The sequence below is a fragment of the Lissotriton vulgaris genome, chromosome 8 (genome assembly GCF_964263255.1).
Source record: "Lissotriton vulgaris chromosome 8, aLisVul1.2, whole genome shotgun sequence".
NCBI lineage: Eukaryota > Metazoa > Chordata > Amphibia > Caudata > Salamandridae > Lissotriton > Lissotriton vulgaris.
Window position 1 is genome coordinate 600,938,498 of NC_141696.1, and position 24,939 is coordinate 600,963,436.

At 46.6% G+C, this 24,939-nt stretch overlaps 1 protein-coding gene across 2 annotated transcripts in view; it reads right to left on the minus strand.

Moving 5' to 3' along the window:
• Positions 1–24,939, minus strand: part of CMSS1 (cms1 ribosomal small subunit homolog) — a 940,652-nt gene that overhangs the window by 395,285 nt on the left and 520,428 nt on the right. The window contains exon 1 of one of the 2 annotated variants that reach the window (XM_086934453.1): positions 8,607–9,466. The exons of the other annotated variant lie outside the window; for it this stretch is intronic. The gene's annotated coding sequence lies outside the window, so the exon portion shown is untranslated. Of the gene's footprint in view, positions 1–8,606; positions 9,467–24,939 lie in introns of those variants that run through there. 2 annotated transcript variants of the gene reach the window in all.

Genomic DNA, 24,939 nt, shown 5'->3' on the forward strand with positions numbered 1-24,939 from the left:
GCTAATCCGCCCGAGTCCAAAACTCTGCAGAGATCATGTTAATGTTGCTCATTCCGAGCCTGGCCTCCCCGCAGCTGGTATGCAAAGATCCAATTTCAAAAGAAATTAACGAGGGTGCATTCTCTGCTTTTTATGAGTTAAAAGTATGTTTGTTAGTATGTTTCCCTGTAAAGCGCTTCATCCGCAAAATCCCAAAGCGCTGTATTGGTAGTTGGTGTTATGTAATCTATTGATTGTCGACTTCTTATTGGCCCCAGAGAAATGAAAGGTCGAGGGGGTGCGCCAGAACTGGAACCGGGGGTTTGCAGGCTGCCCACAAGCCCTTGCAGCAGGTGCATTATTCAGAGCAGATTTACATGGTTCCTTTACATTCGAAGAAAGTGTAAACTGCCTTTAGCTAATAGTCTGGCCGTTTAATAATACTCCCTTGTTATTCTGCATGAAAACTCTGCCCCCTTTGGAGCTTATTTTGATAAAAAGATAACACGCTGATACTTGGCCCCTGTTGTTTGTGATGTGATGTCTGGATGGCAAACTCCAGCGAAAAAAAAAAATCAGAGAAGCTACGGTTTGGCTGCTTTTGTGATCACGCAGCCAGGCATCTTTCGATGCTTAAACAGCTCCGTCGCCCCTGGGCCAGGAAGAGAGGCCCCAACAGCCACGAGAGCGCAGAGAGTGAGAGCTAGAGGGAGGGAGGGAGGGAGGCAGAGACAGAGAGAGAGAAAGAGAGAGAGAGAGAGAGAGAGAGAGAGAGAGAGAGAGAGAGAGAGAGAGAGAGAGAGAGAGAGATGTGTATGCGGGTATTGTAGCTCAGTGGACGAAGGCGTCTGCTGCAGGGACCTGTGTTCAACCTCATGGTCGCAGTTTTTTTTTTGTTGCTCTAGGCCCGCCCCCTCCCCCACTGACCCCGCCCCCACGGGTGCGGCCCTCGGACACAAACCACACTGTAAATTTGGCCCCCGAGAGAAAGTTTGTGAGTACCCATGATTTACATGATAACAGCGAGGTGTGAAGGCAGCCCTGTCCAAAGAGCAATGAATAGCAGGGACCGAACGCTGCAGCACTCAAGATGCTCTCTCTGTAAATCCCAGCAGCTGACGCCCTCCTCTTCAGGAACCAGCAGACAAATGTCCTGTTGAAAAGCGCTTCATTCCGTGCACTTTAGGCGCTTTGCACTCCCTCTTTTACAGGCGCCCATGCGGGGTTGGGAAATGTTTGCAATCCAACTTTCTTCGTTTCTTTCCCATAGATTAGTGAAACTTGGAAAGGGAGAGAAGGGGGAGGGAGTTTACGCAGAAAGGATACCCTTCATCTGCATGACAAAGAAAGACGTGTTAATACCGGACAACAGTCAGGCCCAGCCGAACAAAGGAGTAAATGCTGTGAAGCCGCTGTTTTCATTTTGTGATCGATTTCAGACACAACCGTTCCTTACAAAAACAAGGCGACAAGGTGACAACCCGAGATGACATAGAAGGAAGGGGGAGGGAAGATTGTAAAAAAAGTGAGGTGACAGCTTAAGTTATAATTACCATTTTTTTCAGATAATACCAGCTAGATATTCGTTTCGTTTTTAAATGGGTGCTTAGGAGTTGTATTTTAATACAAATTCAAATCTGCTGTATTTCTTGTAGTAATTGGTTTAGTTATTGATGAACCACGTGCCTGAAATTCAGGTTAAAACGCTGCCCTGCAGAATTTACAGGGCGTGGCGGAGCTTGCGTGCACTCAGTCACACACACATGCACAAACACACTTTCACAGCTTGAAAATTGTTTTGTACTGCTTTTATTTACTAGAAAAAATATTTACAAAATACAGGCCTCAACATTAAGCGTGCTCTATCAACACAAACAATGAAACACAGGACAACAAATCACAGGCCAGGTGGCAAATTTAGGGTATGGGTACATCATGGAGGTTAGAAGAGGAGGCAAGTGGGGGAAAAACAATTACAACATTTAAGAGACTTGTGGAGAAAGTAAGTGAGAGGTGGCAGTAAGAGGGGCACAACCAGAGAGAGAAGGTTAGAGGCTGGGTAGAAATGAGAGGTTAATCGTGAAAGGACAGTAGAGGTGGATGCAGAGACACTGAACCAGAAGGAGATAGGAAGAGCCTGGCCTTAGGGCAAAGGGCTGAAGCAGTGCCTTAAATGGGCTGGTACTCACAGGTTCTGAGTACTGGTACTTCTTATTTTTATCACTGCAATACTGACCCTTCGCCACTACGTTGGAGAGTACCAGTACTCATGAAAGGTAAGCTCATTGGCTGCTAGTGCTGGTGGGCACTAGGCTGTCCAAGAAGAAGCTCTCTCTGACAGCCAAGGCGCTTCTGTAGTCCTTAGCTCAGCCGCTTTTCTGTACCTCTGCTTATTTCTTTGTGTGTATGCACACTTGAGGATATATAGCATGGTCTCAAACAACAACAAATAACGGTATGACATTAAGAAGTTGCAAATATTACAAAACAAGGACATTTTTAACATATTACCCTGTTTGCCTTTCACTTTGTGTAATGATTTAACCTGTTTTGTTAACATAAATGCATTTCTGTTGTGTATTGATATGTGCTGCAACCGTTATAGAAGTCAATATGTATCATCATAACTTGACCTTAGCCCCGCCCATAGCCCCGCCCACATGCCACACCTCTAGGTCATTTTAATGAGTACCTGCACTTATTTTTTCCCATTTAAAGCACTGCCTGCAAGGGGATGTCTGGGGTTAATGGGGCCCCATTTCTCCCTGCCAGAGGGCTGCCTTCAGGGGGGGGCACTGACAGTGCGCCTCCTGAGGGCTTCTTTACCTCTGCACCGAGTCTGTAATACGGCGCAGGCTCAGAGGGTAAGGGATTCACTCATTTGCACGGGGCACGCCCCTATGCAAATGAGGGAACGCCCCCTGCAGATAGCGCTGGTGCTTTCACTGCGCCAACACCATTGTTATTACAGAAGAGGTCGAACAAGTGTCTGCGGCCACTTCCGTAATGCCAAAGTGCCCTGGGGCATGGACAGCGGGCACTAACGCCCGTTGAACCACCAGGGCATTTTCTGTACTATGGCCCCAGGTAGGCTTCGACTTGAAAAGCACGCCATCAACCTAATTCGCAAGCAGTTGACTTCACAAGTGCAGTGAATGTTGTTCAAAGTATTGGTAATGGCATCTTTATTCTAAAAATAAGAATGGATGAAATGCTACATTCACAAATTTATGTGGCACTGGACGCACACATTCCGCATTAATTTGATCGTATTAAGAACCTTATGAACCAAAAATTTGACATTTTTAATATGCGCTGTTTATTGACTTATAATTACGTTTCTGCTCCAAATCCTGGGGCCCAGCTCTAGAAATAATCAACGAATAATTACCAAAGTAATTAGACAGCAAGGTGATGAACTTTTTCAGGAGTATTTCAATGTTCTTTAATTCCATTTTTATTTTTTTAACATGCTTCATTAAGCCTTTAATACTCCACAAAAGATACGTTCAGATGTTAAAGGAACGTGTATATACGCAGCCCATTATCATCTGCTTTTCTTTAATTCTTTCAATGGAAAGCAGCATTTATTTGATCATAAAACGGTGACTGTGGTTTTCCGAAATATACTGATTTACAACGGGAGGAAGGGTTTCATTCTGTTTTGCCGGCTGCGCTGTTCCTGCTAAATGCGGTCAAGTTATAAAACGGATCTGCAGTTTATAGGAGGAACCGAGTCCATTGCTAATATTTTCCAGGTCTCTTCTGGAAGACTGTCCCCATTCATAATCCGAGAGACAGAAGTGTATGAGCAGGCCAGCAGCTAGGCATCACACAGGGAGGCAGTAAAGCAGCAGCAAACCATAAACGCACTGCAAGCTTGAGCTGAACCAGGCAGAAACTCGGCCACCCATGTGTACCTGGCTTTTTGAAAGGCTTTAATCCCAACTAATGTGGTTTGTGGGCCTCGGCTTAATGACCACTCCAGCTTCCCTCCACTCCCCTCCTTCGCCCGCCCTTCCAACCACGCTGGTACTCATCTTGTTGGTGCCCAACTGAGGTCCCCTGCAATTGCTTTTGCTTTGCCGTGGCCTTCAAACACCGCGTCACCGATGCCTGTAATTCTTTTTTAATTCTATGGCATTGCAAATGTTCCTAATGTCTCCTGTTTGGTCAGCTGTGGGGGATTCTGCAGCCACAAGGCCGCCCACCAATGAAGTGCACTTAATGCAGACCAGCCATTTCTACAGAACTGCTGTGAAACTCTATTTAGAGCCAAGACCTTAGTCTTTCCTGGTGGCAACTGAAATGAAGGTCAGTTAGAAACTACTCTATTATGCCCAGTGACATCAATATTTGGACATACAAACACCCTGAGTGTGAAGAATTAGGATTTCCGGTCATGCAGTGTTATTTTTCTGGCACATGGGGGAGAGAGGTGTTCAGTTATTTCTAAGACAGACATCTATCTAAGCAGTTCTCATATGAGACTTGGGAAGTGGAAACAGTCAGGATGCATGGTGGGTGAAATGTTCCTTAAGATGTAAGCTCCTTTGATAAAACTCTATTCCATGGCAGGATGCAGCAGGAACCCCATTGCTTTGGTCACTACAGCTCATCAGGACTGTTAGGTTTCGAGTCATAAACCAACAAAGTACTTTATTTTAAGAAAATGTCAATTTACGTCATGTAACTTCTGTAGTATTAGATCTAGAAACACTCAGCGTATTTGTTCCGGTAGAGTCGATCCACTTGCTAAGCCCTCTCTGGTGTCACCTGCGTTCTGCTGCCGATCATCATGAAGGCCAGCACCCACCTTCAGCTCATCATTTTGATGAGGCCGATAAAATGACTTCTGTTGTTGATTAATGAAAAGGTGTCACCTACCCCTCTCAAATAATTCAAGTTTAGGGCATACTCGCTAAATCTACATGTGCAGATGAATAAGCACCCGCTTAGTAAGGAGCAAGTACTTTGTCTCCTCAGTCTACAACTAGAAGTATGTTTTAACAGCCTATGGTTGAAAATTGGCAGATGTATGGATCCTGTTGTCTGTACTTGGCCCAAACAAGTCTTTAAATGGGTCAGTAACGCTGAGGAGTGGCCACCATGGAGCTCAGAAGAGATGGAGAAAGGAGGAGGAGGAGGAGGAGGAGGAGGAGATTAAAATGTGATTTGCTGCACTCCCACTGTTAAGAAGGAAGCAGGAGCATGCTTTGGGCAAACCATTGCCAGCTCGGGAGGGAGGGAGAGGAGAATACCCTACTGGTCTGCTGCATGCCAACTGGTGAGTCTAGCAGTAGAAGTGCAGCAGAACAATGTGTGCACAGGCGCACACACTCAGTGCGTGCAAGAGTGGGTGATTTCCATTTGTGGGAAGTGCAGTTGAGGTGAGAATTTGCATCAACTGGCCAGAGCATCGGTCTTGTCCAGGCTCATTGGCAAGAAAATATATCTCCCAGAGGTGACACCACAGCACAGCCCAGACTCCTGGTCCTCGCTTCCTGCTCTCACTGCCTGAGGCTTACAGGCTGCAGTTTCCTCTGTACCACCATAATAAAATACTCGGATTCCCTTTCCAGCCAACTGATAAGGAAAACACCATATTGATGCCAATACAGCTACAACTTTAGATACCATAATCTGAAAATAAGTCTCTTAATAAAGGTACTCTGCTGCTTTCCATCACAGTGTGGTCACAAGTCCAAATGGAGGCCTCCCAAAAGTGCACAAGGAGCGAGCAAAAATGCTTTGACCCAAAAAGGCACTACAAAACAAATAGAAAACATAACGCAAAGACTACCTGTGCAAAATTATAAACAAGAATATTCTATCTAATAGAGAAACGGATTATTGTAACACCTTTACCATTGTGCGCAATTTACGTTTCCTGTGTTTAGCAAACATTAAGCCCAAGAAGTAGATTTTTTTTTAAAATGCACGTTTTATATGTATAATCACTACATCGCTGTTGTGAAATTGTCACATTTCACAGAAACCTATATATGTATTTCAAAAGTACCTATATTCCTGTGAGTAAATGTAGTGAACGAAAAATACTACGTAGTTGCACTGTTGACTTAAAAAGCTGTAGCGATAAAAAGAATCATACTAAATACCTTTAACTAAGCCAAATATCCGTTAAATAGTTTTTGTTTGCTCGCAGCCCATTTTTATATGTCATTTCTATTGATCTTGCATCCAAAGTTCAATAAATACGATGATGCTGATGACACTATCTGTCGCGCTGTTCAAGACCTTCAGCATGCAAGAGCAGTAGAACTACTTTACAAGCCTGTGAGGTGTCTACTTCTGCTGTCTATGGACTCAGATTGTGAACTTTGCTTAATTTGAGATTTTTCCACCCTGCCCCTTCCAAGTAGATTCTCGCTCATACCTATATGACCGAGAATCTACTTGGAAGGGGTACAATGAATACATCAAAAAAAGAGCAATGTAGAAGTAAAGAAATGTGCTATATACGTTGTGAAAAATGATAAGCAGTTAAAATCTGCAAACCAAGATTGTTTTTAACTGTCCACAATAGTTATGGGTAACAGTTTTTTTTATGCAAAATCGTATTATTATGATTTTTACACTAACATGTACATGCAGCCATGGAATAGAGCAACAATGCCGCATTCTAGTGTTCGCATCCTCTATCTACGGATATCCTCACAGGAAGTAGAGTAGCAAATTGGTTAAAAAACCCGATCCACCCCTCAACTATAGAAAAAATCTAAAATACCTAGAAGAGGGATTACATGCAGCTCATCGTTTTTGCATTTAGTTAGACGGCGAATTATACAGAGGAGTAACCAGTTCATTTCAGGAGAGGTGCAGAAAATAAACAAGGCACTTCTTGACATATGACTGATGCAGTATTAATAAGGAAACCAATTTGCAGCTTGTAGACGCGTTGGGGATTTAAACATGGGAACACCCTCAGGCAAAAAGTTGAGTAGACGTGATTGGATCACTTCAAATTTGACATATTAATTCGCAGGCGTACTTGACAGTCTTTCCATCGCAATTAGATTTCAAAGTCTGAGACGCAACAGCGAGAGAGGCGGAGTGTCTTTCTCCCTCCAGCATGCAGCGAGGGTGGTCTTCACTGCTCCCAAACAGATCCACATTATAATCCAGTCTCCTTTGTTGGATGTTTCAGCCTGCGTGAGCCAAGACCCATGAGAACTATGGTGGAGGTCTACCGGTCAAGGGTATTCCAGGACAGTTTCCATAGCAGCAACAATCTCTGCCCAGATGGGTAGATTGTGTGGACAGATCAATCAAATGCGTCTAAAGTTCTCTAACACACTGCAACCCTCCAGCACAACACCTGACATGTGGTTGTTATTTGCCATGTTTGGTGTGGTAGTAATACCAATGGTAGCTTTTTGAAGTGGGCTTCTTTGACTTCGATACTACAAGAGTTTTTACTGCTATTCTTCCATATTGTGAGTCCTTGCTTCTTTCTCACCTCAAACCCTACTATTCTATCTCAGTGCTTTCTGAAGGAGGCAGGCTGTGATAGCCGAGTATAACAACAGAGATTTGGGGAAAATGTGCTGAAAATGCATTGCTTTGCCATCTTTTTTCCCCAAAGTTTTTGGGGGAGGGCAAACCCCCAGTACTCCTGTAAAGGCTTGTCTGGTACCATGAAAGGACTGAATAATTAACTTGTGCTTCTTTAAGACCTCTGTATTTTTACTTGGTGTATGGTAGAAATGTGCCATAAAGTACACCATTTGGTTCACCTTTTATCAAACATTTTGCAGACGTAAACACCTAAATCCCACTGGAGGCAGGCTCACTCACTTCCCCCCACCATTTTTAATGTTCACAAGCCGTCAATGGTCACATGGGATGCCTCAAAGGCATCGGTAAGTGACAGGCTGCTTAGCCAATGTATACTTGGGCAAGCAATGAAGCAAAGGCCACTCAGAAAGCATTGCTTCTCCCCAGCCCTGAGTCAATATTCCAGAGCCCGAAAGTACTCTTTTCCATCTGTATTGCACGAAAATCTGTGCACCTACCAGTTCCCTCAAATTAATAAACAGTGCTGGATTACATAGTCATACCCTGTTCATAGTCTGGCTGGGAGACAATGAGTATGAACCCGTAAGTCTGACTAATCACAATCCGTCCCAACAATATGGGTCAGTTAATGTAAAAAACAAAAATGCGCCATGCAGATTTTGACAGTAGCAAAAGCATTGAATAAAGGAAGTTAACTTGCCATGCTTGCACAATAATCACAGCACCCTCCCTCCCCCCCCACACACTTCCTCAAACTAAGGATAAATAAAAAAAAATAAACATACGTTTGTTTACTGGCACGGACACCTCCCGGCAGCAGACCCACTTGCCTGGCCAATCACAGGCCTTCCAATTGTCTTACAAGGAAACTTAACATTTTTTTTTTAGATAAGAGCCTAATCATCGCCATTTGTCAGCAAAACCAAAAATAAAACCCACTGCCATCAGCCAACAGCAAAAGCACTGGATCAGGGCAAAATGTCCTGATGTTGATCAAAATAGCACATTCCTTCCTGGCATCATCCCCTCTCAAGCAGGAAACTCATAGTAAAAAATGTAAATTGATACTTGTATAGCGCACTACTCACCCGCAAGGGTCTCAAGGCGCTAAGCCTTGTATGAATACCGCTGTGGAACCCATCCTGGCTTTCCCTGTGAGGCGTCCACTCCTGGTCCAAGGTGGAGGCCAGGCTTAGCGTTGTGGGGGCCGTTGTGGAGATTAAGCAAGCTATTGCCCAGAGTTGCAGAGTGGGACTCCATGATTGGAATAGGCACCGAGGCGAGAATTATCAGGTCCGTGGAATTTTGAGCCCAAGATTCGCCGAGGCGGGAATTGAACCCTGGTCCCGGGCTAGACCTCTGCATCAGGGTCTGCCGCTCTAATCATTGAGCCACACTTCTCCATAGTGAGGGCCCTTTCCCAGGTACACAGCTCAGCAGTGGCAGGGGAATCCAGGGATGACTACTAATTGGCCCTACTGGGGCCTCGGAATAGCTACAAGCCCCAACACTCACAATGTAAGTAAATCACCACCAATCACATCCACTCCACAATACCAACTCTCACATACAGAGCCCATTGCTTCATTCACACTCTTCCTTACATGCACCTACCACACTGGAAATGGTTTTTAAAACCAACTCACAACCATACATATAAAAAAAAACGATGTACATCATGCCATGTGTATCACAAACACTGTCCACAGACCTTTCACACACTCTTCAGAAACCGATCTCCCCACTACAAACTGACATGGCCTTGACATCTTAAGTATCTGGGGCTTTACACAAACACCCCCATAGAGCCTGGTAAGGTGACCCACCTCAGCAACACAAACGTGCTGGGTCTAAAACACAAACAATGCAAGATTTCACAAGTTAACCGTCTAAAACCACCCCTTCTACAGACAGGGCCACTGTGCATGAATTCTAATGCAAAAAGCCGACCTTGGGGCGGTATTTTTAGCACCAAGAAGGCTGCTGCTATTCGGCCAAAAATGGAAGTAGTAGGCGAGTCTAATAATTTTCATGTGCGACCGAAGTGACATCACAGCTCCGGCTATTTAAAAAACCATGTGGGATTTACCGTATTAGACTGGCGAAAAGATATTTTTGAAAGCGGTGTTCTGTCACGCAGCCAGAACCCGGGGCTAATTAAAAGCCGAAGCCCAAATGTCAGGTTCGCAGCGTGTTTCCTCCCTCCTCCAGGCAACCCGCACATCTGTGAAATAGACTCTTATTTATATAGCGGTTTCGGAGCAGGGTTCGTTTCCTCGGGCACTTTTTCCATTTTGCTATAGAAGCATCGGTTGACGGAGGCACGAACAAAAAATAATAATAAATAAACGTTTTAGAAGTGCGCGTGTTTGAAGCCAAATAGTCGGTTAGGCGAGTGCTCTTCCATATGGCTACTGCTGCTCTTCTTACGTATGAATGGATCACCTTTTTGTTCGTATAGGCAGCTCAATATTTGTCAATCATTGAAAGAAAAAAAGAACACCGCCAAGTAGCTGGTATTATAAGATGTAAACCCCCATTTCACTTCGTCAATCTTATTAGTGGCGGCTCATCCGCTAAGGCGGAGGAGCGTCGCCCCACTGCCAGAAAGCAGCAAAAGAAAGGAAAAAAGAAAAATGATAATGACGGAATGCTATTATCATTTTATATTGTCCTCCTGCTGCGGCAGTGCTTGAGGGGGCGGAGCTGCAGGGGAGGAGTGGTAGAACACTCCTGGGCGCAAACACGGGCCGCCCGAAACAGTCATGCACACTTTCCCCCTTCTCCATGCAGGCTGTATTACAGCCTGCATGGAGAACATGCCCACCCCTACAGCCCATGGCTGAGCGCCGGGTCACAGCCCTCCGACCAATTACAAGGCTGCATTGCAGCATTGTGATTGGCTTAGGGGTGGGAGCCTAGCTGCCTGCTTCTTGTTCCGACCTGGAGTCGGACACAGGCGAGCAGTAGAGAAGATGCTGGACCTGGCGCCAGCAAGGCAAGTGTTATTATTTTTTTTTAAATGCACCCTCCCTCCCACCCGCGAGCTGTGCCAGCTGTCACAACTCTCTTTCTCATCACAATTCTTGAAATGAGGTGGATTCTATGTATGGGGCAAGAAAACTTGAGTTTAAAAGGATATGAAGATACCAGCCCACCTACCCAATATGGGGGCTATGTTTTTTGCAGCATTGGCCAGACCTACCGAAACAACTGCCATAGAGTACTACGAACGGTGCCTCCTCACTACCCAAAACCCCATCACATGACAAACAGGACCCTTCATTCGTTGATGGCATACTTGATCAAGCAACCAATATTCAATCATAGCAAACATAGAAGAGGGACTATGGCAGTCAAGGTCCCAAGCAGTGAAATTATAAAGTCAGGCTTGAAAGCAGAGTAACTATATGTATTTCAAGAAGGCACTGAAAACAGAAATGTGACTTGCCAATAACTGAATTAATTGCAAAAGGGGACAGCTTTCAAGAACCTCAGACTGGGACTCACGCTCCTTGATTGGACTCTAAATGTTAAATAGCACAGACACTGGTATGTCTACCGCATACTGAAGTGAAGAAAAGGTGACCCACAGTGCTTCACAAAACCTCCAATTAAATACAAAAGAGCTGGCTCCTAGCATCTTCCAAGTTTTTCCTGTTCTATCCTGAAGCAGTAAGACTTAAGCTTCAAGATCCCTATCAGGGGCCATATTAAGTATTAGGGCGCTCTTTCACTGTTTGCGCCTGGCGCACTTTAAAACAGGTGCACCGGGCACAAAGAGAGAAAGTGCACCCTATTATAAAGAATGCGCTGCCCCCAAGGCAGCCACGCACTCGTGCTGCCCTGTGGGCAGCGCATTCAAGTGAAATATGGAGCAGCTGCTTTACAGCCGCTCTGTGTTTCACAGTGTAGGCGGCAACCCGCCTGCAATTATAAGGGGCATTAGAGATCCCCTTGCAGGCAGATGCAGTAAGTGACTGCACCCACCTGCAAGGGGATGTATGGGGGGTCCATGGGACACCCTATCCCCCTCCAGAGGGCTGCTCTCAGGGGGTGCCTTGTCAGTGCGTCTCCTGAGAGTGTCTTTGCCTCTGCTCCCGCGTCTGTAATAGGGCATGGGCGCAGACGCAAAGGAATTCCTCTGAAGGTAGTGGTGTGCTTTAAGTGTGCCAGCGCTATCGGTATTACAGACGGGGCCGCACAAGTGTCTGAGGCCCCTTCTGTAATACCAAAGTGCTCCGGGTGCACACAAAGAAGGCACAAATGCCTGTTGCACCCCTGGGGCACTTTCTGTAATACGGCCCCAGGTGCCATTCCTGCATTATCATCTTGATGCTCACTTCTTGCAGAAAATGGTGATCGATGCAAGGTGGATGTTGTGAGAATGTGTGGCATGGCACATTTGTTCCTTTGCACAAGGAGACTACTTGCAACAGTCTACAAATGACTGCCTGAGGCAGTATTAGGCATTAAAGATCAAGTGCAGGGATAACTCGACATGAAGCTTGAATATTCAAGGGGAAAAGTGGCTACAGCACTACTGGATGATAAGTAAGGGACTCTGGCCTTGACTTCCACATACCCGAGGGCCACATGTGAGAGAGTGATCTTCTGTAATTGTAACTGCATTCCAATAGCGATTACTACCTCTGACAAGGCATTAAAGCACATTATGCTGGGCAGCATGATTCTACAGAACCCAAGGTTAGTGCTCAGTCCAGTGTTATTTGTTACCGTTGGTTTTTAGGTCTCGCGAGGTGTTGCAAGGCAGAGCACTGCTCCGCTTCTGTGGGAGATTAATAGGAGCGGACTTTCAGGAGAGGGCTTTAAGCCTCGCCCCTCGTTTCCATTGGCTGGCGTCACCATTTATGGTAAACGGTGGCCTGCCATTGGAAATGAGGGTTTTCTGGGGCGCCCTTTCTCCCTGAGCCGGACTGGCTCGCCTAGTTTGCGTCTGTCGTGAAGACATTTCTTATCAGCTTGTTTATTTAACAAGCTGATAAGAAATGTCTTCATAAGAGCTGTTAAGAAGCAGGCACCAGGCATTCTGCAACCACGCTGGTTCCACGCCTGGAGCATGCGCCAGTTAGCTCTCTCATTGGTCTGTCGCTGGCTGGTGAGTGGAGTTCAGGCTTTCGGCGCTCACTGCTCTGTGAAGGAAGTCCTGGTTTTTAGGTCTCGTGACCTACAATGCGCGCAAGCGCATTGAGGAAGCGAGAATTCAAGTGCTCGAAATCCTCGTGAAACCAAGGGCTTCTTGTGCTGCGGTTTTCATTAAGTTCACGTGAATCACGTGACCAAACAAGCACGCGCATTCACGGCCGCAGAGCACATCAAAGGGCTTCGCCCAGCGTGCTCTATGCGGCTTCTCCTCCCCTAATTGAATCATCCCTAATTGAATCATGGCCGGCCACAGGCCGGCCGTACTTTCAGTTTCCCGGCCGGCCGCTCTTAACGCTTGTCTTTCTTGTGTTCAAGTGTCATTCGTCAGGAGGTAGTCTCTTTGACAGTGCGTGCTTTGTGTTAACAGTGCACCTAAAAGTCGGTAATATAGCCTCTCCATTTCTGGGCAGTGTTAATTTGCCTTACTAAGTTTTCCCTTCTCATAGGACGCAGGGGGCCAGGAAAACAAAACTTAAACATTGCCGTACTTAGTTCTTTCCTTATCAATTGCATCCACTTAAAAGCCTGTTTTCTAGCTTTGCTCTTGCATGGGAGAGGCTCGTAAACTTGTGTTTTGCTACTTCTCCTCCCCTAATTGAATCATGGCCGGCCGCAGGCCGGCCGTACTTTCAGTTTTCCGGCCGGCCGCTCTTAACGCTGGTCTTTCTTCTGTCAAGTGTCATTCGTCAGTAGGTAGTCTCTTTGACAGTGTGTGCTTTGGGTTAACAGTGCACCTAAAAGTCTGTAATATAGCCTCTCCGTTTCTGGGCAGTGTTAATTTGCCTTACTAAGTTTTCCCTTCTCATAGGACGCAGGGGGCCAGGAAAACAAAACTTAAACATTGCCGTACTTAGTTCTTTCCTTATCAATTGCATCCACTTCAAAGCCTGTTTTCTAGCTTTGCTCTTGCATGGGAGAGGCTCGTAAACTTGTGTTTTGCTAAGGGAGCAGTCTGTCTAAGTGAATGGTAAAGTGTCTTGTCCTCTTTGCGTGGGGTCGGGTTGATGGAAAGCGGGAAATAGCAAAATTGTGCGTTACCTGCGTGCTGGAACTACCAGTTTACACCTATTGAGCAGAACGCTGCCTTTAGTAGTCTTCCTTTGTATCTACAATGTAATTTTTTTTTGGCTATCCAGAAGAAATACTGCATACCACGCTTCGGGGAGACGTGCATGCCTAACCACATCCACAGAGTGTTATTGTATCGCAGTGTGTGGTAGCGCTGCAGGAGAGATTTTTCTGTTGTAGTACTAACACTGGGAGGCCAGGCTGCAAGCGGAGTGTAAGCTCCTCCTGTGGCTCTGGGGAGTGGGAGGCTGCTGTTTTGCAATCCTTCTCCGTGGGAGTAAGAACACCGTGCAGCAGTGTGAGCCCCATGGTTATAGGACAAAGGCGACCGCCCTCATTGCGACTGCCTGTTTTTCCCCGCCTTTCTGCGTGCAAGTAGACCTATGCTGTGTATGGAGGGGGTGGAGATCCAGCATAGCTTTTTCAGCTCTCCCGGCCATATCTGCTTTCTCGGCCCCGCTCTCCTCCCCCTCATTGTGTGTTGGGATCTTCGGCAGAAGTTGGTACTCCTGACACTACCTCCCCGCCCTCACAGCTGGATTGTGGCTGCCAGAAATTGGACGGCTCCTTTCTATCAGCTGTTGCCCCTCCTCCCCTGGCTCAACTGGTCCCCCAGTGTTGGTGGCTCTGGCGGTAACATGTGTTATCGCTGACTGCTAGCATTTGCCGTTTATCACTACAACATTTGGTCATTTAAAATGTGAGAGATGATAAAAGCCTGTTGTCTTTTTTACCCTGTGTTGTCTTGGCGCTGATTACATTTTAACGTGAAAGGAGAGTACGTCTGCACTAGAACGATTTTAGAGATACCACACAAAAGTGCATTTACTTTTATTGTCCAACGGAGTCCCTAAAGCAGGGAGAGTATGTAAACGCAACTTTAGCACTCCCCCAGAATGTGCCCTCATTAGTTGGATGCACTATGCACAAATTTTCCAACGCTCGCATTGAAAATCGTAGATCAAGATCTCTACTTGTGCTCTTGTCATGTGAACTCGAATGTTATTTCTGTTTCCATTAATTCTAAAGGGCTACAACGACTGATAATTTTCACTTGTAGCATACTTGCACAGGGGATTTGGGGATTTTGTTTTAAATTTGGGTATGGAGCCATATTTGTACCTTATGCATAATGCACAGGATAGATTCTTGATGTGCCGTTTTAGACTGAACTTACTCCCATTTATGTTGGCATCACCAGCAGGATTTGTAACATCAATTGAACAGAAGGGACCCTGCGGCTGCGACAATAGGTCTCCGCAGGACTCCCTTCATTTTGTTTTACTTTGTCCTTTTTTCTCAATGCCTATGCGCAGATTTCTTGTAAATCTCTTAAAAAAAGCCAAACTGGAACACGCTAGGGATGCACTAGTCTTTTTACAAAAAGCTTCGGACCCCTTAACACTGTGTTGTATTATGAATTTCATTAAGGTAGCGGTCCGTTTAAGGTTAACTAGGGGAGATGAATGTAATGTTTCTGATTTTATCTCTTTAAAGTGTTATATAATTTTTACTGCCTATGTTCTATGTTAACACTAACACTTTGTATAAGGATCTTGAAAATGTTTAATGACTTTTTATTCATGTAAATATGTGTGTGCTTTTATGGTGTTTTTTAATCACCGAATAAAGATTCTTTGAATTGAATTGAATTGAGTATTATTTGTTCCACCTAGATTTTAATTCTTTTTTTTTTTTTTAAATTCTTTATTGTCAGGAAATTAGAAGAAATAGCAGTACATCATTTGCAAGTGTCGGAACTTAACTGCAGGTAGCTCCCCCGGGTGGGGATAGCATGCAACATAGATTACAATAACAGTTGCCGATTTCACGCAGGGCTGGATGGACAAAGGTTTAACAGATAGATATAAGTCACCTCACGCCCAGTTTCTCCCCTTCTTCTAATTCCCTTCCCACCTATACAGTTCCACGGCAGAAGGTTATTATTTCTCTTACAGTGCATGAGTGGGTACATACAAGAATAACGAACTCTATTCCTAAAACCAAAACAGTCGTCATCACCATATCAGAGTCTGCGTACGTTCTGCTTTACCATCTCACAGGTTAACAATCAGCAATTCGCGTATAGCGTTAGTGCGTGCAACATTCCCCCTGGTCCCTCCCTCGTTCACAGTATTTCTCGCTCGCCACTAGTCTTCTTCCTCCTCCGAATCGGAGTCTTCACCCTCTGGCAAAGCCTCACATGGGTCACCTCTATAAGCGTTCCACTTCAGCCATACCCGGTTCCACTTACGTGGGCAGGCTCTTATCACATACACTGCCCTTTCCTTGATCATGAGAAGGTCCATATTTCTCACCCACCCCGCCACCGTAGGTAACTCCGGAGCCCCCCACCTTTGTGCAATGTCTCGTTTGGCCACTGTCATTGCAAGAGTGACCCACACTCGTTCGTATCTGTTCAGGTCCGTAGGCTCCCAAATGTTCAGTAGGCACCTGCGAGGTTCCGGCAGGACAGACACTTTCATGGCTTGAGAGACGGTGCGCATAATTTGGCGCCATAGTTCCCTTATGCGTGGACATTCCCATAGCGTGTGAAGGAGAGTTCCCTCCTCCCCGCATCCCCGCAGGCAGTATGGGTGCTGCGCCCTATGTATCCTGTGCAGCAGTGTGCGAGTGTAGTAGGTGCGGTGGAGCACCTTGAGCTGTATCAGGCGGAACCTAGCTGATATACCCACCTCCCTCGGGGAGGCTAACGCTTCATTCCATTCCGTTTCGTCCATGTCATCTAGCTCAGCTACCCATTTCTCCTTAAGCTTGAGTGTGGGATCAGGTGTGTTGTTAATTAATTTCTTGTATGTGAGTGAGGTCGCCTTTTGTTCCATGTATTCGGTGAGCAGCCTATCCTCAAGGGGTGAGGACTCTGGGAGTGTCGTGTCTGGTGGGATAGCGCGCAATAGTGCATGTCTAATCTGAACATAGCGAAATGTTTCAGTGGGCCCGAGGCTGTATTGCTGCTGGAGGTGCTGGAGGGGAACAACCGTGCCCTTGTCCCAGAGGTCTCCGACCACTGAGATGCCTATGTCATCCCATCTCTCAAAGCCTTTACAGGCCCTAAGTGCGCCCAGTGCCTTGGTGTCCCAAAGGGGTGTCATCTTAGTGATTTTCCCTGTCCACCCCAGGCGTGACTGCGCCGTGTGCCAGAGTGTCGCTGTGTGGAGTGTTGGGCCCAGCAGGGTCTTCACCCTCTGGCGGTCGTACAGTACAGCTAACATGCCAGTTGTCCCTAGTTGCACCCAGTCTGCTTTGTATGCGGGATCATTTCTGGATGCATGAATCCATTGATTAATTATTTTCAGCTGCGCTGCCCAATAATATAGTTGGAGATCCGGCAGTGCAATACCTCCCTCGTACCAACTCTTCACTAGTTTCGTCTGCGCTATACGTGCCGGCCTGTTATCCCACAGCAGGCTGGAGACCAGCGCTGCCACTCGCCGGAAATATTGCGGGCTAACCACATGTGGAGAGTTCTCCAATACATACAGAAACCTCGGAAGAGCCATCATTTTATAGAGAGCTGCTCGCCCCAAGAGGGTCAGCGGCAGCGTAGCCCAATACTGGACATCTGTACGCAGCCTCTGCAGAGGCGGTTGCAAATTTTCGACGTAAAACCGTTTTGCCTCTCTCGTCACATAAATACCTAGATATTTGAAAGAAGAGGTGGTCACTGTGAGAGGGCAGGTCGCCGGCAATATCGGGGCTTGTCCGGTTAGTACATAGAGCACCGTCTTGTTCCAGTTTAGGGTGTATCCGGATGCTTTACCATGTTCGTCGCAGAGTTCTAGTAGGGCTGGTACCCCGCTATCCGGGTCTGTCATGTACACCAACATGTCGTCAGCGTAGAGGGAGACCCTGTCCTCCCATCCATCGCCCCACTCGATTCCTCTAAACAACGGCGTCGCTCGTAGCAGGATCGCCAGTGGCTCTAGCACTATTGCAAACAACAGGGGTGACAGTGGGCACCCCTGCCTCGTTCCCCTACCTAGTGGAAAGGTGGAGGACAGATGTCCGTTCGCTACTACCTGCGCCATCGGCCGGGCGTAGAGTAATCGCACCCATGCCACATATAGGGGCCCGAAGCCCATGCGGGTCAGCACAGCAAAAAGGTATTCCCACTCGACCAAATCAAACGCCATTTTAGCATCTAATGAGAGTATCGCTGTCTGTTCCTGAAGGAGATGCGCCCTTGCCAGCACCCCGTGCACCCTGCGTAGATTAAGTGCCGTGCTCCTATGTGGCATAAAGCCCGATTGGTCCGGGTGTATCAGTGTAGCGAGATGTTTGGTGAGGCGGCTGGCCAGAAGTTTCGCCAGGACCTTCGCTTCTGCATTAAGCAGTGAGATGGGTCGGTATGAGGCGCAATCGGTTGGTGGTTTGGATGGTTTCGGGATGGCCACAATGGTGGCCGTGCGCTGATCTAGTGGGAGCAGTGACTTCTGTAGGCTGTCTTTAAACATGTCAAGGAGTGGCTTGGCCAGGACCGAGTCCATCGCCTTGTACCACTCCACCGGGATCCCATTTGGGCCTAGGGCCTTGCCGGATTGCAGCGCCTGTATTGCCAATTGGATCTCCCCAACAGTCAGGTCTGCGTCCAGTTCCTGCTGTGCCTCTGGTGAGAGTACCGGGACCTGGATGTCGCGGAGCGTGTCCAGAGCCTCTCGTTCAGTGACTTGCCTCGTCGGCGTGTAAATGTTCTGGAAGTGACAGGCTAGAGTCTGGACTATGTGCTCCGGGTGAGTTCGCAGCGTGCCACTCGAGTCATAGAGCCCGTGGATCCCTTTGTTGCTGCCCCCCCGCTTATCCAGCCACGCCAGCATCTTTCCTGCCTTGTCGCCCACGTCATAGATCCTGTGTGCTGTGTTCGCGAGGTGTCCCTTTGTGATCACTGTAAGGTGTGCCTGATGTTGCTGCTGGCGAAGCTGTAGTGCATGCAGTGTCTCCGGATTGGGGTCTGACATATGCGCAGTGTTTGCCGTGTGTAAGGCCGCCTCTAGCGTGGCCAGTGTAGTCCTGGATTCCCTCTTATGCCCAGTAATGGCAGATATGGATGCCCCCCGGAGGACCGTCTTATATGCCTCCCACAGAATCGAGGGCGAGGCCACCGACCCAGTATTCTCTTCGAAGTAGTGTGTGGTTAGATTTTAATTCTTTAATGGTCCATAACTTTTGCAATCAAATTAATCCTTTACCCCATTCAATAGGGTAAAGGATTAATTTGGCAATAGGGCCTGATGGCAGTCCCACCGGCAACTGGGGGATGGAATGAAGCGAGGAGGAGCGTAATTGTGACTGTCCTGAAATCACAAGCAAATGCTTATCAATATTACTAGCTGCGCCTTTATTTTCTTTCAAGAACCCCTGCTTAGTGACCACGGGCAGGCTGCACCCACCCATCCACATAATTCACTTTCATCCATCTCCGTGTGCTGCCACTTCTACCCATCCACCCTCGCATGCAGGCACGCCCATCCAACCATATATTCATCCAAGTAGACACCTAGCAACTATAAACGTAACCATGCATCCATTCACCCACTCATTCACATTTGCATCCATCCATGTGTGCATCCATCCACCATTACCTCCAAATCCACCTCCACATGCACCACCACATGCACCACCACATCCACCACCACATCCACCATCACATCGCGTTGCCAATAGGTCTCGCAGTAGGAAAGTTGGAGCTATTGGTTTTGTAAATGACAAAGCACTTTATGTTTTTAAAATGAAAACAAAAATAAAAGGCATTGTTATTTGCAATTGTAATAGCTCCAACTTTCCTACTGCGAGACCTATTGGCAATACCAGTGCTTGTTTTTTTAGGACTTGTGCCCTGCCTGTGCCCACCATACTTTTACCACAAACTGCCGTCTCTTTGTGACTGTTAGCTGAGACTGAAATGGATCCGAATCTTCTTTGAATAGAAATGTAAAACTATTGGTATTACAACCCTCTCAACTCCCAGTGCCAAATCCGGTTGATTGTGTTTAACAGCTTTTCTGTGATGAAAAAGATCTTTGTGTTTTTACAGAGGCGGGCCTTCCCTGCCCCCCTCGTGGTCCTTAAGTGACTCTCATCCCCCCCCCCCCAATCACCTTCTGCTCCATTTACACATCACAGTTAAAAGCCTTCTTCTCCCCCATCAACCTCACTTAGATGTCTTTACTCCACACATTCAAGCGTGCTTCTGCTGCCTGCCCCCCCCCAACAGCACATTTGCACCCCTAGAGCGTCATTTGACACCTTTGAAAGTCTAGCCCCTGCTCCAAGGGAGCGGTTGCTGCAAGTGAACGGGGTCGCTGCCGCCCCCCCCCCCCGCACATCCTGCACATGTACCCTTCCGCCCTCTGCATGGACGTTCTACACCTGTCCGAAACACCATTTGCACCCAACAACTGGAACAAGGTGGTATTTGAGCATCAATCAGTCAGTCCCACTGCCAGCAAACGTCACAGAAAAATCCTGTGCACTGATGGGAAAATGTCTGGAACCTGCGGAAAATTAAGGAACTGTGGAGGGGGTCGTGGGAGACAGAGGAATATCTTTATTTAACAAGTCCTACCACAAAAGCAGCACACAGGCGCCTTGGTTACTGCTGGACCAACATACAACTGGGTTCAGTACGGGCTGCAGAGAACAGTTTCCACCTGGCAGAATACCTGAAAGGCCGACTCAGCCTTTCATCCTTTTCCTTATTTGATCACAGCATGCGTGTTAACATAAACTGCTCATATGTAAGCCCCTGGAGACGCATCATTTGGTTGTGTGTGATACACAAATAAGCACCAATATCTTTTTCGAAGCCTTCCTTCTCATGTGGGGAGTCACCTCACACGTGCCACTTCGCCGGCGCCTGACTCCCCTGCCCTTTCACTTGAATGAATGTAAAACATTCATGTTGTGTCTTTGAAAAAGCGTGTGTGACGCTTGTGTCTAGTATTTTATCTATTTTAAGAAGGGCTATTCTTGTGTTCCTTAGTATTGCGTTTTTTTTTATTGCGGGGTGTTTCGACGCTGTGAGTAGTGCTACTGGTTCCATCCCCCCTAGCAGGTTGCGCTCTAAAGAGAGCCAGGCCGGGGTGTAGTCACTCTTTGGGCATAGCCAGTACAGGCCCTGTTTTGCCATACAGGCTGTTTGGAAGGTCTTGAAATTTGTTATGTTAAGGCCTCCTAGTTCCTTGGGGAGTCTTAGCTTCTGAAGGCGGATTCTGGGTTTCTTCCCTCTCCATAGGAAGGTGTTTAGTAGTTTGTCTCACTTTTTATAGAAATCGGATGTGTTGGTTAGTGGCAGCATGTTAAGCATGTAGTTGACCATGGGGGTGATCATCATCTTAATGGTCTCTATCCTTCCCCACCACGTAGTGAATTTGGGTGACCACTCCTCTAGTTTCTCCTTGATTTTGTCTAAGATTACTTGCTCGTTCTGGTCTAGTGTTGTTCGCAAGTCTCTTTCGAAAAGGAGGCCCAGGTATTTAATGGCTTTCCTCTGCCAGGTCAGACCCGAGGATCCCAGAGCTGTCTTATTGGTGTGGATGTTCAGTGGCTTACATTCTGATTTCTCTCTATTAAGTTTGTACCCCGACACCTGGGCATACTGGTCTATAGTGTCCATTAGAGCGTTTATAGATCTTTCTGGATCTTCTGTTACAATTAGGACATCGTCCGCGTATGCTGCCAGTTTAAAAGATTCTCCCTCTACAGGTATCCCTCTGATGTTGGGGTTTGATCGTATCATGTTGAGTAAGGGTTCTATTGCCAGTAGGAAGAGGGCCGGAGATAGCGGACAGCCCTGTCTAGTCCCCCTGTTTAGGTCTAGCAGATCTGACGTGCACCCGTTTACTACCACCCGAGCTTTTGGTTCGTTGTATAGGGCCATCACCATCCTCCTGTAGTTATGACCTAGGCCGAATTTCTGCATGCATTGGCCTAGGTATGGCCATGACACCCTATCAAACACTTTTTCTGCATCTAGGGCTATCATGACCGCCGCATTGTTGCTTTTTGAAGTGTGATTGATTACGTGGCATAGTAGCCTTGTGTTGTCGTGGGACATTCTGTTCTTCAGATAGCCCACTTGTGCACGGTGTATGAGGGAGGGTAGGTACGTATCGAGTCTGGTCGCCAGGATCTTGGCATAAATTTTACAGTCTACATTAATGAGTGAGATTGGTCTGTAGTTTTTCGGGTGTTGTGTATCCTTGCCTTCTTTGGGGATCACTATGATGTTGGCTTCTGCCATCGATTGCGTCATGCGTGCATTGTTTACACAGCTTGTGAACACTGACGTCATCGTTGGCAGGAGTGTGGTGATGTAGTGTTTGTAAAACTTGGCTGTGAAGCCATCCGGCCCTGGTGCTTTTTTGTCTTTCAGACTTTTGACAGCCCTTGCTATCTCTTCCCTGGTTATTTCTGAGTCTAATCTCTCCCTTTGATCCTCCGTCAGTTCTGGTGTTATGATGTGTTCCAATAGTTTTTTCCCTGCGTCTGCACTTAGCGTCTCATCTCTTTTATAGAGCTGCTCGTAGAAGTCCCTAAAGGTGTCGAGTAGAACGATACAAGTTTGATAGCACAGAGCTCTATAACTTCCTCAAGATAAGGCTGGCAATCGCCAAAGCAGGCTTAAACAACCTCACCCCATCAATAATACAATATGCCACTGGCCTGAACATCATAGGACACCAAGTAGCGCACATATACAGAGCCCTGAGGCCCAAAGCGTCTAAACTAAATAACAAAACTATAGCCGACTCGGAGGCAGTGGCAGGGAAAGTGCTCAGTGAGGAGGAAAGAGCAGACCTCTGGTCTTCATCATCAAGAAGGAAGGTGACAACGACGCTAGACCAGACAAAATTCTGGCTGTTACACAAAGCCTTCTGGACCCCAGCACGCCTGGCCTCCATGGGAATCAGAGAGAATGATTCCTGCTGGAACTGTAACAAGCAGAAGGGGGACCTGGCACACCTACTCTTCCACTGCACTAAGACCAGGAAATTCTGGGACGCAATAAACACTCTAATCAATGACGTAACAGGCGCCACACTAACACTGGACTTTCACTATCTAGTACTGGGGTACACGGACTCATCCATAACATTGGGGAATGACAGGGACCTGATTGACCTCCTGCTCACAGCGGCGGTCAAGATGGTGTTGACCAACTGGAAAGACACAGCAAAGGCAACTTTTAAAGCCTGGTTCAACTGAGTCACTTTCCTACGGGCAGCCGACACCATAACAACCAACAGCCTACCGAACTCAGGAAAAAAAAGCGAGATGTGGATGTCGCTAGACAACTACCTGTCCTCCCATAAGCCTCCCTGAATGTCCAGACTAGGCAACACTGCACAATCCACATGCATCACCTACTCAGCGACACAATGGCTCTCTGCACTCTCTATATCTCTACACCTCTCTTTTCTCCTTTCTCTCCGCGCCCACAGGGGGGTAGGAAGATAATCAGACAGCGCGCAAGGGATGTGGGGGAAGCCTAAAGGATTACGAGAAGAAGATGAAGCCAGCGTGAGAACATGGACTATGCTATGAACTTACAGGCACAGGCCAATAGAGACAATGTTTGCATGGCTTCCACCCCATGGCCCCCCCCGCCCCTCAGGGGCGTTTTTTCCTATCTTTATTTTTCCCACCCCCCCATGTGTTTTACTCTGTACCTTGTATTTTTGTCTTTTTTCAATAAAAAATTACTGAACTAAAAAAAAGAAAAAGCGTGTGTGAAACTGAGCCTCGTGCAAAACAGGGGCCTTAGTTACAACAAGAAAATTACCGCTGCGTTGAGCGCTTGTTCCAACGTCCGGTCAGATACAACAGTGCACAAAGGGGATCTTGTGAGCAGTGTTTTAAATGGGAAAACATAGTGCAGGTACTCATTTAAATATGGCGAGTGGGCGGGACAAGGGGCGTGGCCACATGCAAGACATGACATACTGATTGACTTCTATACTAGTTGTAGCACAAACAAAAACACATGAGAAATGGTTTCTAAGAACAAAATAGGTTAAATTGTTACAAAAGACAAATGCAGTGATACTTAATTTCCTTGCTTTGTAATATTTGCAGCTTCAAACTGTTATTTGCTGTTACTTGGCACAATACTATATATTCTCGAGCATGCATACACACACAGAATGAAAGGTGAGGGTTCTCTCAGATCCCAACCCTCACCTTGCAGCAGAACAAGGTCATGAGATGGAAAGTCATACCTGTGGCAGGCAGAGGGTCTTCGATGAGAAGACGACCTATGCATCAGTATGTATAGAGCACCTTCTCAACCCGAACCCCAAAATGAGAGCAGACTGTACTAACTATGTACGGTCCAGGAAACTTGTTAAAACTGCAGGGCCCGTTCACAAAGGTAAACTTTCACTTTTGTGTAAGTTTACAATTTTTCAGTATTCCCAAAGGTAAGTTATTGTATTGTATTGTAATTGCATTTGTATAGCGCTTACTACCCCTGAAGAGGCGCTATAGAGATGGTTGTGCAGAGAGAGAAACACGTGCAGGGGATGGCAAAGGAAGAAGAGGGGTATTTGAAGGAAAAAGGAGAGGCGACAATTGAACATTTTAAAAGTAAAAAATAAAGTTTTTCATGCCTGATTTTGTGAGTAAAGATAATGCAGGTTTGCAGGTGAATTTGGATGAATTGGATCGGTCCAAGACCCTTGCCGCTCATGACATTATATTACTTGGATGGTTATGCCTCTTTTTCAACCAAGGCTTCCCATTCACTTAGTGGAATAGCCAGTGCAAGCCTTGTGACTTTTGTTAAATTGGATTTAGCTTACAAAGTATTCCTATCATATTCTTGGTTTCCTTCTCTCTTTTAAGAATAATACCAGAATTGAGTGTCTTAATGTTTATAATGCGATCCATGGGAGGGGGTCCGAAGACGTGATGTTTCAACTTCGTACTTTTCTGCATTCCTTTTTCTCTGGTTGCTCAAATTTCTACACAAACTTGCTGATCCTTGAGGATTTTAATTTGCACCCCTGCAGTGGTTGCCATCAATATGGGGGAGGGGATTCTGATGAACACGATTACCAGGACCAAATTTATCTTAAGCATACTGTACAAGGGGATATAATGAATGATTTGTCTGCAGAATTTGATATGGTGAATCTCATGAGCATAGAGAGCCTGCTCGCAGGTAAT